Source organism: Staurois parvus, unplaced genomic scaffold, assembly GCF_062004578.1.
Source record: "Staurois parvus isolate SC_StPar_1 unplaced genomic scaffold, SC_StPar_1.0 ptg000066l, whole genome shotgun sequence".
Taxonomy (NCBI): Eukaryota; Metazoa; Chordata; class Amphibia; order Anura; family Ranidae; genus Staurois; species Staurois parvus.
In genome coordinates, this window is record NW_028317862.1 from 127,939 (window position 1) to 140,591 (window position 12,653).

Here is a 12,653-nt window from a genome sequence, read left to right on the forward strand (position 1 = left end):
GAGGCTGTAGAGTGGAGCTCCAGTCGACAGGAAACATGTGACCTCCACTCCAAATGTTTTAAAGTTCATTAACAAAAACAAATGGAGGTCACATGTTTCCTGTCGAGTGGAGCTCCAGTCTTCAGCCAGCTTTTCCAATGAAAAACCTTTTCTGGGAAGAATGTGGCCAATGAGGAGGTGGACAGCTGTGACCCGGAAGTGTTGGCTGTGTGCTCCATGCGGTGACTGAGGCAGTGATGGTGGGAAGATGAATCTGTTACCGAAGAGCAGTAAGGAGTTCTCCTCCAGCGAGTACTGGCAGCAGTTCTTCCGGCGCAGGGGGGAGCGGGCCTTCGAGTGGTATGGCGGATACTTGGAGCTGTGTGGTGTGCTGCACAAATACATTCAACCGAAACACAAGGTGTGTACATGGACTGCTGGCTGCCTTCCCTTCTCTCACTCCCTCCTGTGAGCTCTGCATTAGGGCTCCAGCACAGAACCCTGTGTTCAGTTTCCTATGGATCTGAATGCAGTAACACTCCAAGGCCTGGCCTCCCTCACATGGTGTTCAAGGCTCCATTCACCCTTGTGCGACTTGGGGAAAAAATAAACTTGACAAAAGTCACATGACAAGTTGCAACCCATGTATTTCAATGGAAGCTGTTCAAATGCATGCAACCAAAGTTGCAGCGACTTTAAAAAGGTTCCTGTGCTACTCATGTGACTTTCATGCGACTGGAGTGATATAGACTGCAATGTAAACTCTCAAAAGTTGCATGAAAGTCGCATCTTAACCATTTGATTTACCTCTTTTCCTGACCGGGCCATTTTTTTGCGATACAGAGCTGTTACTTTAACTGACAACTGCGCGGTTATGCAATGCTGTACCCAAATTAAATTTGCGTCTTTTTTTCTCCACAAACAGAGCTTTCTTTTGATGGTATTTGATTGCCTGTGCGGTTTTTATTTTTTGCGTTTATAAACAAAAAAAGATTGACAATTTTGAAAAAAAAAAACTACACTTTTGACTTTTTGCTATTAAACATGTCCAGTAAATCAAATTTCTACATCAATTTAGGCCAAAAGGTATTCTGCTCCGCCCCCTGTGTCAGAATGCCCACCGCAGTCCCGCTATAAGTCGCTGATCGCCGTCATTACTAGTACAAATGAAAATTCCAGTATATATACCGCCATTTGTAGATGCTATAAACCAGTTAATTTACATGTATTTGTACCAGAATACATTTTGGCCTAAATATATGATGAAATTTGATTTTTTTTTTTTTTAATTTTTTATAGCAAAAAGTGAAAAATATTTTTTTTTATTTTCAAAATTGTCTGCATTTTTTTGCTTATAGTGCAAAAAAAAAAAAAAAACAAAAAAAAAAAAACAAAAAAAAAAAAACGTACAGGCGATCAAATACCACTGAAAGAAAACCCTATTTGTGGAGGGAAAAAGGACATAAATTTCAATTGGGTGCAGTGTTGCATGACCGCGCAATTGTCAGTTAAAGTAACACAGAGCCAAAAATGTCCTGGTCAGAAAGGGGGGGGGGGGGAATCCTTAGGTGAGTAAGTGGTATGTGAGCCTGAGTGTGATGGAGCCATGTCCCAGACCTGCACTACTACAGGAATAAAGAGGCTGCAAGGTCATCCTGCAATCATCTGCTTCTTCCCATGTTTATCTATTGCTGCTTCTACAGATCAGGGGGCTGGCTGTGCACACAGGAGATCGATCCTATGAAAGACCTGTACATACACATGACATTCTGTCCCATCACCCGATGATTGCAGACCACAGTTCCGCCTACAACCAATTACCTCACCGATCATTCATATATATACTAATATAAAAGATACACTGTACTCGCCCCCTGCTCCGCAATCTCCTCCTTCATTCGCTCAGAGATGAAATGATCACCGCCCACATGTTGCTGGCTCCACCTGCTTGCACAGGCTTCGCAATCCATTGGTCCGTTGGTCTGCCACTCAGCAACGCCGAATCGATGTTGATCCCAGGAGAGCCAGCTGCAGACTGAGCAGTGGTGTTGGGGTTGCTAAGCAACACTCGTGTCTCCTCCCACTTCCTGCCCTCCCTCAGACTCCTCCCACTTCCGGTTCCCAGTCTCCTCCCACGGCCTTTCCTTTGGCTCCTCCCACTTCCGGCCCCCAGTCTCCTCTACAATAGAGTCTGGCTGCAGAATGGAGCTCCATTTTTAATAGGAAACACATGACTTCCACTCCCCTTTTTTTTGCTAGTGAACTTTAATGCAACAAACAAGCAGAGGCTGTAGAGTGGAGCTCCAGTCGACAGGAAACATGTGACCTCCACTCCAAATGTTTTAACGTTCATTAACAAAAACAAATGGTGGAATGGAGGTCACATGTTTTCTGTCGAAAGTGGAGCTCCAGTCTTCAGCCAGCTTTTCCAATGAAAAACCTTTTGTGGAAGAATGTGGCCAATGAGGAGCTGGACAGCTGTGACCCGGAAGTGTTGGCTGTGTGCTCCATGCGGTGACTGAGGCAGTGATGGTGGGAAGATGAATCTGTTACCGAAGAGCAGTAAGGAGTTCTCCTCCAGCGAGTACTGGCAGCAGTTCTTCCAGCGCAGGGGGGAGCGGGCCTTCGAGTGGTATGGCGGATACTTGGAGCTGTGTGGTGTGCTGCACAAATACATTCAACCGAAACACAAGGTGTGTACATGGACTGCTGGCTGCCTTCCCTTCTCTCACTCCCTCCTGTGAGCTCTGCATTAGGGCTCCAGCACAGAACCCTGTGTTCAGTTTCCTATGGATCTGAATGCAGTAACACTCCAAGGCCTGGCCTCCTTCACATAGTGTTCAAGGCTCCATTCACCCTTGTGCGACTTGGGGAAAAAATAAACTTGACAAAAGTCACATGACAAGTTGCAACCCATGTATTTCAATGGAAGCTGTTCAAATCCATGCAACCAAAGTTGCAGCGACTTTAAAAAGGTTCCTGTGCTACTCATGTGACTTTCATGTGACTGGAGTGATATAGACTGCAATGTAAACTCTCAAAAGTTACATGAAAGTCGCATCTTAACCATTTGATTTACCCCCCTTCCTGACCGGGCCATTTTTTTGCGATACAGAGCTGTTACTTTAACTGACAATTGCGCGGTCGTGCAATGCTGTACCCAAATTAAATTTGCGTCTTTTTTTCTCCACAAACAGAGCTTTCTTTTGATGGTATTTGATTGCCTGTGCGGTTTTTATTTTTTGCGTTTATAAACAAAAAAAGATTGACAATTTTGAAAAAAAAAAACTACACTTTTGACTTTTTGCTATTAAACATGTCCAGTAAATAATCAAATCTCTACATCAATTTAGGCCAAAAGGTATTCTGCTCCATGTCTTTGCTAAAAAAAAAAATCCCAATACATAAACGAATTGACTTGCGTGAAAGTTATAGCATTTACAAATGGCAGTAGATATGCTTTTTTCTTTTTTTTTAACTAGTAATGGCGATCAGCAACTTATAGCAGGAATGCGGCGGGCATTCAGACACTGGGGGAGAACTGACTTTGTGTCACTGACATCCCCAGTGACACCAATACAGTGATCAGTGCTAATAAAAAAGCACTGATGCTGTACTAATGGCACTGGGCAGGATAGGGTTAACATGTGGGGCGATCAAAGGGTTAACTGTGTGCTGCTTTACTGTGTGTGTGTGCTTTACACTGTAAGCACACTGCTTTGTATGGCTCTGCTATGCAAAGCCATACAAAGCAGTGTGCAGGAGCTGACAGGGAAGAGATCTGTGAACGCCAGGTGCTCACAGGGAATCACGGGCTGGGACCCAGTGATTGACAGCTGAGCCCGTGAATGGCAGAGTGGGTAGGGCGCGCACGCCCCCTACCCAGAACTGCAAAATCATGTATATATATGAGATTTTTCGCACCTGTGCCTCCCTGTAGCAGTATTTCTGCTATACGGTGGTGCGGAAGAGGTTAATGTTATCAATGCAACAGTAAAGCCAAAGTCGCACCCATCCAAAGTTACATCAAAGTCACAATGGAAATCGCACGACTTTGGAGTTACATAAGTGTGAATGAAATCTGTGCCTTTTGCAGGGCTGTGTTTACCAGCACAGTGATGGACAGGTGTTCCGGGCATCCCGTTGTCGGCTGTCCCATAGCAGTTAATTGGGATGCAGCGGTTGCACGGACACAGCTGCTGCTGCCATTATGACATCTATGTGGATGCTTCTATCCAAACACAACCTAGGGTTCATTTGGGACTCTGCGCCCCCACCAACAGGAATGTCACATTGGGAGCAGCAGCTGTGCCCGTGCATTTATTGCATCCCAGTTAACAGCTATGGGACAGCCGACAGAGAGATGCCCTAAACGCCTGTCCATCCCTGTGCCGGTAACCATGGGCCTGCACGGATTAAAATGCCCAGTGTGAATGAGGCCGATGAACCCATACGCACTGGGTCCATCAGCTGCAGCCACCGGGATTGTGTGTAAAACTGACAAGCGAACTCCTGTCTATTAGGTGGAAGCATTTTGGGCGGCTGCACTACTGCTTAATTGCTTTCATATACCCCTGGTATCGGTGCCGCTGTCATGTATTCCGGACTCTGGACTGGCATAGCGGGTGCCTCCGGGCTAATGGGGAGAGAGGCCCTGCTCCCTGTCCCTGGTTGAGTCATTCACTAGGCAGCTGTACAAGTGCGGAATGATCTCAGCCTTCAGTGATTCTAAGGCTGGGTTCACACTGATGCAGTGCGGAATTCGCAGCGAATTTTGCACTGCATCAGAATCGCACCCCGTTCTTGTGAACCGCTGCAGGTGTGTATGTTAAGTTAATAACACCCCGAAATCGGTCCGCAAAACGCGGTGCGATGTGCAGAATCGGATCACATAGGTGTGAATACCCATGCGATCTGATTCTAGTGCGGAACAAAAAAAAATTGCGGACCATTTGCACTTCGGACCAGGTTTTTCTGCAGGATCTTTCTGCCAGCACCATCTGGTGTACATTTCATTTTGTTAGGCATATGTGCATATACCCTTAAGAAACTTCACTCTTTCAGTCAACATTGACTATGTTTAATCCTTATGCTGCTAGCAATAGATAGGAAAGTATATTGCATTTACCTGTTTTAAACTTTTTTTTTTATACATTTCTTCAGTTACACCCTAGATTCTGTGCCTAGGCAAATGATGTCCTACATCCCAGGAATCTTTAGGGGGGAGGAGGGGCTTTCTTGGCTAAGCAAACACCCTGTTTGCATGCCTGAGCTAAGAGCAGATGGATTACAGGAAGTAAATGCTACAGGAATCATCTGCCCTTACTCAAGATGGCCACAGCTAAAAATGCTTGGGCTGTTTTTCAAAGTGATTTCTCAGCAAAATAAAAAATTAGACATGGATGGATGGGGGAGTTTGCTTTGAATATTAAAAATGAATTAAATAGTGTTTTTGATTTGTGTTGCTCAGATGCAGTGTAGTTAATTTTTAAGGACTTATGCACATGGATGCACCTGGGAGCCACATTTGTTCGCTTTCAGTCACAACCTGTACAAGTCAATGACAGGCTCTAATTTTTACGTTCTAAAACCAATAAAAAAAACTTATCTCCCTAATCACTATCTTCTCTAGAATGTACACTGAGCTGCACATGCACATTCTCCGTACCCCTAAGTGACATCTGAAGTCCTGCATCCAGAAGAATCAGAGAAGATGATTCCAGTGTCAGGAGGTTAGTATTTGTGGACTTCAGTTCTGCTTTAACCCTCCTCTACTTTATCCAAAGTTTTATCTTTAAATATACTTTCACTAGAGCGCTTTACCAAGCTTTAATAAGTGTTGTAAGAATTAATTATGGGAAAAAGGAAAGATCCTTTCACCACCTACTCTACACTGCATTCATTCAATGATAGAAGGTGGTGACAGGTCCAGGTTTTACATAACTGGTTTGTACATCTTGTTTCTTGCAGGTGCTAGTGGTGGGCTGTGACAAAGTGAAAGGCTATATGATGCTGGATGCCAGAATCTGACCAATATTGTTTTGAGTGAAGTGGTCATTCACCAAATGAACGAGCAAAATGCCAAACGAAGACCTCTGATGACATATCAGTTGATGGATGCCACACAGACTACATTTTCTGATTCTCACTTTCAGGCTGTGTTGGATAAGGGGACATTGGATGCCATACTCCCTGATACAGAAGAAAGAACTCTGGAAACTGCTACAAAGTTGCTGGTTGAAATTGGTTGTGTCTTGCAATATGGCGGACGATATGTTTGTGTATCTTTGGCTCAAGGCCACGTCTTGGACAAACTAGTAAATCAGTTCTACCAAGGTGGATGGATGGTTCGAGTTCATCAAGTATCAGAAGCAGCAGCAATGAGTCTGGCAGTCAGTTTCCTTTACTAGTATTTTTATTTGTGATGCGACTGATGCCAGGGTTTCCACAAGTCTTGGAAATTATGGCTAAGGAGGGCGCCAAGCCGCTGCGTTGTTCAAGCCCTGATGAACTAATGGCAGCAGTGAAAGAACAACAGCAATATGCACTAATCCGTAACCGCCTGAACCAAAATCAGAGTTCTCAGGAAGTGTCATTAGACTTGTGTGATGGAGATTCTGGAAGAATTTGTTACACCTTTTATGTGGTAGATAGTCTTACTGTAGGACTATCTCATGCCAATTACTTTGCAATATTTATAAGTAAGCTGGGCTTTCTTTTTTTTTTTCTTCTTCTTATGTCCTAATATTCTTTCTGTAATATTCTGCACTTAATGTAATATGAATAAGTCAAAGTCCGAACACCACTTTAAAGGGGACTATAATTAGCTACTCTTCTAAAGGATTTCCCATTTTAAATTTAAAGGAATTCACATACAATACAAATTCAGATGTTATATGTATGTATATATGTATGTGTCTCTATCTATATATATTCCCTTCTAGATTGTAAGCTCGAAAGAGCAGGGCCCTCGATCCCCTCATGTTTTGCATTGTATTGGTATTGTTCTGTCACATGTTCTGTCCCCCTTTGTAATGTACAGCGCTGAGTGAACTATTGGTGCTTTATAAATACTGTATAATAATAATAATAATATCTTCTTTTTTTTTTCCCTTTAATTTTCTATTTTTTCCATTTTTCTTCTTTTCTCTTCTGTCAGCATCTTACTAACACTCAAATCCTGGTAGCAGTGGTGCTTAATTAAAGTAGAACTCTAGGTTTAATTTAATTTTAAATATTTTTTGGGGCCAAGCTGGTCCAAACAAACCATTTCCATTACTAAAACATACACCTGCTGTATAAACTGTATGTTACTTCAGCTGCGTGCAGCATACAGTGTTGTGTTCCAGGCAGTCAGCTAGAGACTTTCTGTCCCATTTCCAGGACAAAAACAAGTTAGCCTGAGCTTTGCTCAACCAGTCATAGAAGGCCTTGTATTAATTCTAAAAATGCAAAGCTTCATGTGAATGGCTGAGCAATGCTCATCCTAGCTGGATATTGTTCCAGGAATAGAGCAGGAAGTCCATTACTGCTGCTAGAACACAGCGCTCTCATTGCCATCTTTAACGCAAGGCAAACTGGCAGCTGCCCCGGGCCCAATCGTTGTGGCGCCCAAAAGCAGCTGCCCCTTGAGCCCTTTGTCTTGAAGGATCCCGGTGGCAGCAGGAGCAGGGGGAAGGCGAGCATCGAGGGCAGCTAGGATTGAGAGCCTATGAGCAGGAAGACTTCCCCTGACACTGAGCAGCAGTGGGTGCAGCATCCCCAACGGCGGTGCCTCCCAGAGCATGGAAACCTCTCGGCTCACAGCTCCGACAACTAGGGGACAAGCTGACCAGGGGCCCAGAGGACAAGGATGGGCTGGAGTGCAGATAGCCAGAGGCCACAGAGCAGGGGAACGAGCAGATCACCCAGAATCAGAATGGCCGCAGCCTGCTGCTGTCAGGTACAGAGCATCACACATACCTACTGGCAGACGGACTGGGACAGGGAGGCACGGGAGGAACTGAAGACAGGGCTAGGGTCTCTCTCTCTCACACCTCTCACCCCACCCCCTTTCTCCCCCTCACCTCTCTCTCATACCCCTCTACCCCCATTCTCCCCCCTTCCCAACTCCCCTTTCTCCCACCACCTCTCTCCTCCCCCCCCCCCCCTTATTGAATTTTGCTCTCCACCTGCCCTGGGCCATACAATAAGTAGCAGCTAGACTCAAAATAAGTTTACTACACCAGATCAGGCAGTGATTGTGATTGGTTGCCAGAGGTTACAGCATATCCTTACTGATTAGTTGCTAGAGGATACAGCACATAATTTCTGCTTGCTGATTGGTTGCTAGAGGTTACTGCACATCATTACCGCTCACCCATTGGTTGCTGGGGGGGTAGCTTGTGATCAGTGGCAATGGTGGTGGTGGGTGCAAACGGGATGAGTGACAACTTCAGACTCCACTTAGAGCAGAACTAAAGTCTATATTTAAAATGCAAGCAGTAGACCTTTTACCGCAGATGATACACACAATGGGGGTTAATTAATAAAGCTGCAAAATCTGGTGCAACTCTGCATAGAAACCAATCAGCTTCCAGGTTTTATTGCCAAAGTTTCATCGAACAAGCTGTTATAAGATGCTTGGCTGCCATGCACAGCTGTACCAGATTCTGAGGGCTCTAGTTTTAGTAAATCTACCCCACTGTCTCTGCTGCAACAAAATAAAAATGTAGACCAAGGATTTCCTGGTCACCATTATGCATTAAAGGTTTAATTTCACTTAAAATAGTTTGTTGGGCCAAGCTGGCCCAAACGCACTATTTCCATTACCGATGCATGCGCCTGCTGGCAGTGCTGTATTAACTGTATGCAGCATTAACTGCATACAGTATACAGCACTCAGGGCCATCTTTAACCGTTAGCCGCCCGGCCAATGGCCGTTTGGCGGCTTGAAAAGCGCTGCAGCTTTCCGGGTGCACGCCATTTGGCGTGCTCCCGCACATGCGCGGTTTGCGCGGTTGCAGAGCGACGCAGCAGTGCAATCTGTCACCGCCCGTGCACCTCGGACACGGCCGATGACAGATCCGAGTACCGTCTCCCGTTGCTGGTACCATGTGACCTGCTGTGACCAATCACAGCAGGTCACATGACAGTTGTGTACAATGGATGGCTTCATTCATGATGCCATCCATTGTATACTAGTGCCCAGCTGTGAATGGTCACAGCTAATCACATGCACATGTCATGTGATTAGCTGTGACCAAATCACAGCTAAGCACAAAAAAAAAAAAAAAAGCTGAATGAATCGATTTCATTCAGGTAAATGCTTGCTTATAGCAAAGTAATTCTTTGCTATAAGCAAATTGTGTAAAAAAAAAAAAAAATACTGATCACTTCCCCAAAGTAGTACAGTGTTACTATGGTAACATTGTACTATTTTGGTCATAGTAAAATATGAAAAAAAATCTTAAAAAAAATAAAAAAAAATGTAATAAAAAAGTAAATATAATAAAAAAAAATTAAAAAAATATATATATTTTTTTTTTCATACTGTCACCAGTCAGTGTCGCTGTTCACCGCCATGCCAGTTATATGATGACGCTGTACTGCACTGGTGACAGTATGTAAAAAAAAAAATAGTGAAAATAATTTTTTTAATTTTTTCATTTTCCGAAAAATTATGACAAAAAAATACAACTTCAAAAAACTCGCCATGCCTCTTATGAAGTACGTCGGACTGTCTACTCTGCAAAAAGGGGTCATTTGGGGGATATCTGTACTGTTCTGACATTCTTGGACCTCAAGATATTAGATTGGCTGTCAGTACTTCAGGATTGATCAATATTCAGATCTATACCATAGTTTGTAAACTCTATAACTTTCCTACAAACTAAAAAATACATCCTGATTTGGGTTATTTTCACCAAAGACATGTAGCAGAATACATCTCGGCCTAAATTTATGAAGAACAATTATTTATTTGTAAACTTTTATAACAGAAACAAACAAAAATGTGTTTTTTTTTCAAAATTTTTGGTCTTTTTTTGTTAATTTAGCAAAAAATAAAAACCCCAGCGGTGATTAAATACCACCAAAAGAAAGCTCTAGTTGTGTGAAGAAAATGATAAAATTTTAGTTTGGGTACAATGTTGTATGACCGCGCAATTGTCATTCAAAGTGTGAGAGCGCTGAAACCTGAAAACTGGCCTGGGCAGGAAGGTGTAAAATTGCACGGTATTGAAATGGTTAATAATGATTCCCGGAACAACTGGTCAAGAAAATATATCCCTCTCTACCTCCACTAATGAAAGCCCTTCAGTTTCACTAATTCTGGATACCCAGGATTACCCCAAATGGGGGAAATGTCTAGAAACCCACTGATGCTTAGAGTAGTCTTAAAGCATCCCATACTGGAGAGCCAACTCCAAGTGGGAGAGTGCCGGAAGAACTGGGTTGGTTAATACAATCAGCCTAGCCACTGAGTGATTTAAGAGCCCTTATCCAGTTAGTTGCTGAAGCTGTGCCACTAGGTAATACATTCTAGGATGTGGGACGGGTAGCCATATTGTAAGGCCGACAGACTGATTCTGGCCTGTTGTTTCTTCCATATTAGATCTAAAAATTGGGAGTCTATTCAGGAGAACCACAACTTTGCTATCCATATAGGGGAGTTGTGAAAAACATATAGGCGCTGCGGTGACCAAATCATTTTGATCAGGTTTACCTGCCCTACCACTGATAGGGGAAGCTTACGCCAGGCCTTACATTTCGTTTTGTGCTTATCTAGTAGCGGAGCCAGATTTAGTTGTAGGTACTGATTAGGATCAGGGGAGACATATTTAAAGGACGTAGTGACCGGTATCTGTGAGGTACAAGCTGGTAGGGGCAAATTTAGTGTCTCCAGGGGCATAAGGGCAGATTTATTCCAATTAATGATGAAACCGGAGTATTTCCCAAATCAAGTGATAAGATCCATGAGTGCCTTCAACGAGTTGGCTGTGTCACCTAAATGTAATAGGGTGGTATAGGCATAGAGGGATATCTTTTCCTCTGTGTTTCCTCTGTGGACAGAGTTGCAGATCATAATGGCCAGAGGCTCTATTGCCAAGGCAAGAGCAGGGGGGAGAGGGGTCACCCACCCCTGCCAAGTGCCCCTTGGAAAGTTTGTTATTTATGTGAAGTCTGTCTAGTTAATACAATTGATGCCCAAGCCAGACCTAGAGAGTACTTCCCAAAGATAGGGCCATTCTACACTGTCAAACGCGAGAATGGACCTCCTTCCCCCAGGCTGATCCTCATGAATCCGTGTACCAATGACCTTAGCCTGGTCACCAAGACTCGAGCTAAGAGTTTAATGTTTCTATTCAATAAAGAAATGGGGCAGTACGAGTATGACAAAAGCTTCTTTCCAAGGTTTCGGGAGTAAAATAATTATAGCTTCCTGCATAGAATTCGGCAGTTCTTTTTTTGTAATTTTCTTTTTTTTTTTAATTCTATAACTTTGATTGAACTAATATCTTATAATCTTGTTATTAAAGTTGTCACTTAGGCAGTTCCTGTTAAAGGGAGACAACGCCCTGTCCCCCCCTGAATGGTTTTCCTGCATTTTCACTCTGGCACATTTGCTTTCAGTAAGCTTTGTAAAAACTTACTGAAGCACATGGTGCACAAATGCTTGTACTGGGCAGTGACATACCCACACAATCATAGTACTTTAGCAAACTAAAGCAGCTGTAATCCCTAACTGGATGACATAGTAACCAGGCAACTTTTTTAATTTTTAGGAAGTATTTGTGGGCTAGAAAACACACAGGTCAAACTTGGATTTAACTTCTATGTGAGGTGAACATATTTTCTTTACTGTAGCTCTTATTACATCCAGGGTGATCTTTGTCAGTCACATTCTTGAAACTTGCAGTTTAAGAAGTTACTGCTAATAAGACCCACTATTGCAAAAACCAGGTGTATAGGAAAAATATAGTGGCAAGGTCACCCACCCCCAAAACACTAATAAAATCATACAAGGATGAAAATAAGTTACATTGGGAAGTTGAATATCTATTTTATATTTTTTTGTTACTGCAGTTACTTTTGGATTCCTGTTTTCCAGTTCCCCAGGGAAGAGAAACAGAGTGGCTGTTTGGTTCTGAACCTGGATGGAGACAATTGGCTAGAAGCGTTGGGTTCAGTCGTCTGATAATCGTGGCCTTGCATAGGGATCAGCACTTTGAAAGCATGGATTGTATTCAGTCAGAGCTGTCTGCTAAAGTTCTAGAACTAGCTCTGTCAGGATTGGCAGATAACCAGCAGGTAAAATTGTGTGCTGCCACCACTGTAGCCCACTGAGTTTGGAATCTTAAGGCTAATTAACTCTAAAACATAAATGCTGGTCTCTAGGTTATTTAGAAATACCTGTCCTTGCTTTCTCAAAGAAATACTGAATTACTGTGGCGATAATATTATGTTTAAGGTGGCACACTGAGTCAAAGTAATTCTTCTCTGTCCAGTCTTTACTCTACTCTGAAAAATGCAAATGCTCTAGTGGATATAGTGCCATTATAGGGCAGATAGGCAAAAGATGTAGAAGAGCTACAGGTGCAGATCTGGTTACTGACCTGAACAATACAATACAGACTCACCTTGTACAGATTCTTCCCAATCACACACTCCCTCCATTAGTACAGATCCCCGGT

The 12,653-nt window shown here is 43.2% G+C and overlaps 1 pseudogene; it reads left to right on the forward strand.

The window, feature by feature from the left end:
* The first annotated feature begins 247 nt into the window (after nt 1–247).
* On the forward strand, nt 248–12,366 carry LOC149469580 (eEF1A lysine and N-terminal methyltransferase-like; annotated as a pseudogene).
* Nucleotides 12,367–12,653: the final 287 nt, after the last annotated feature.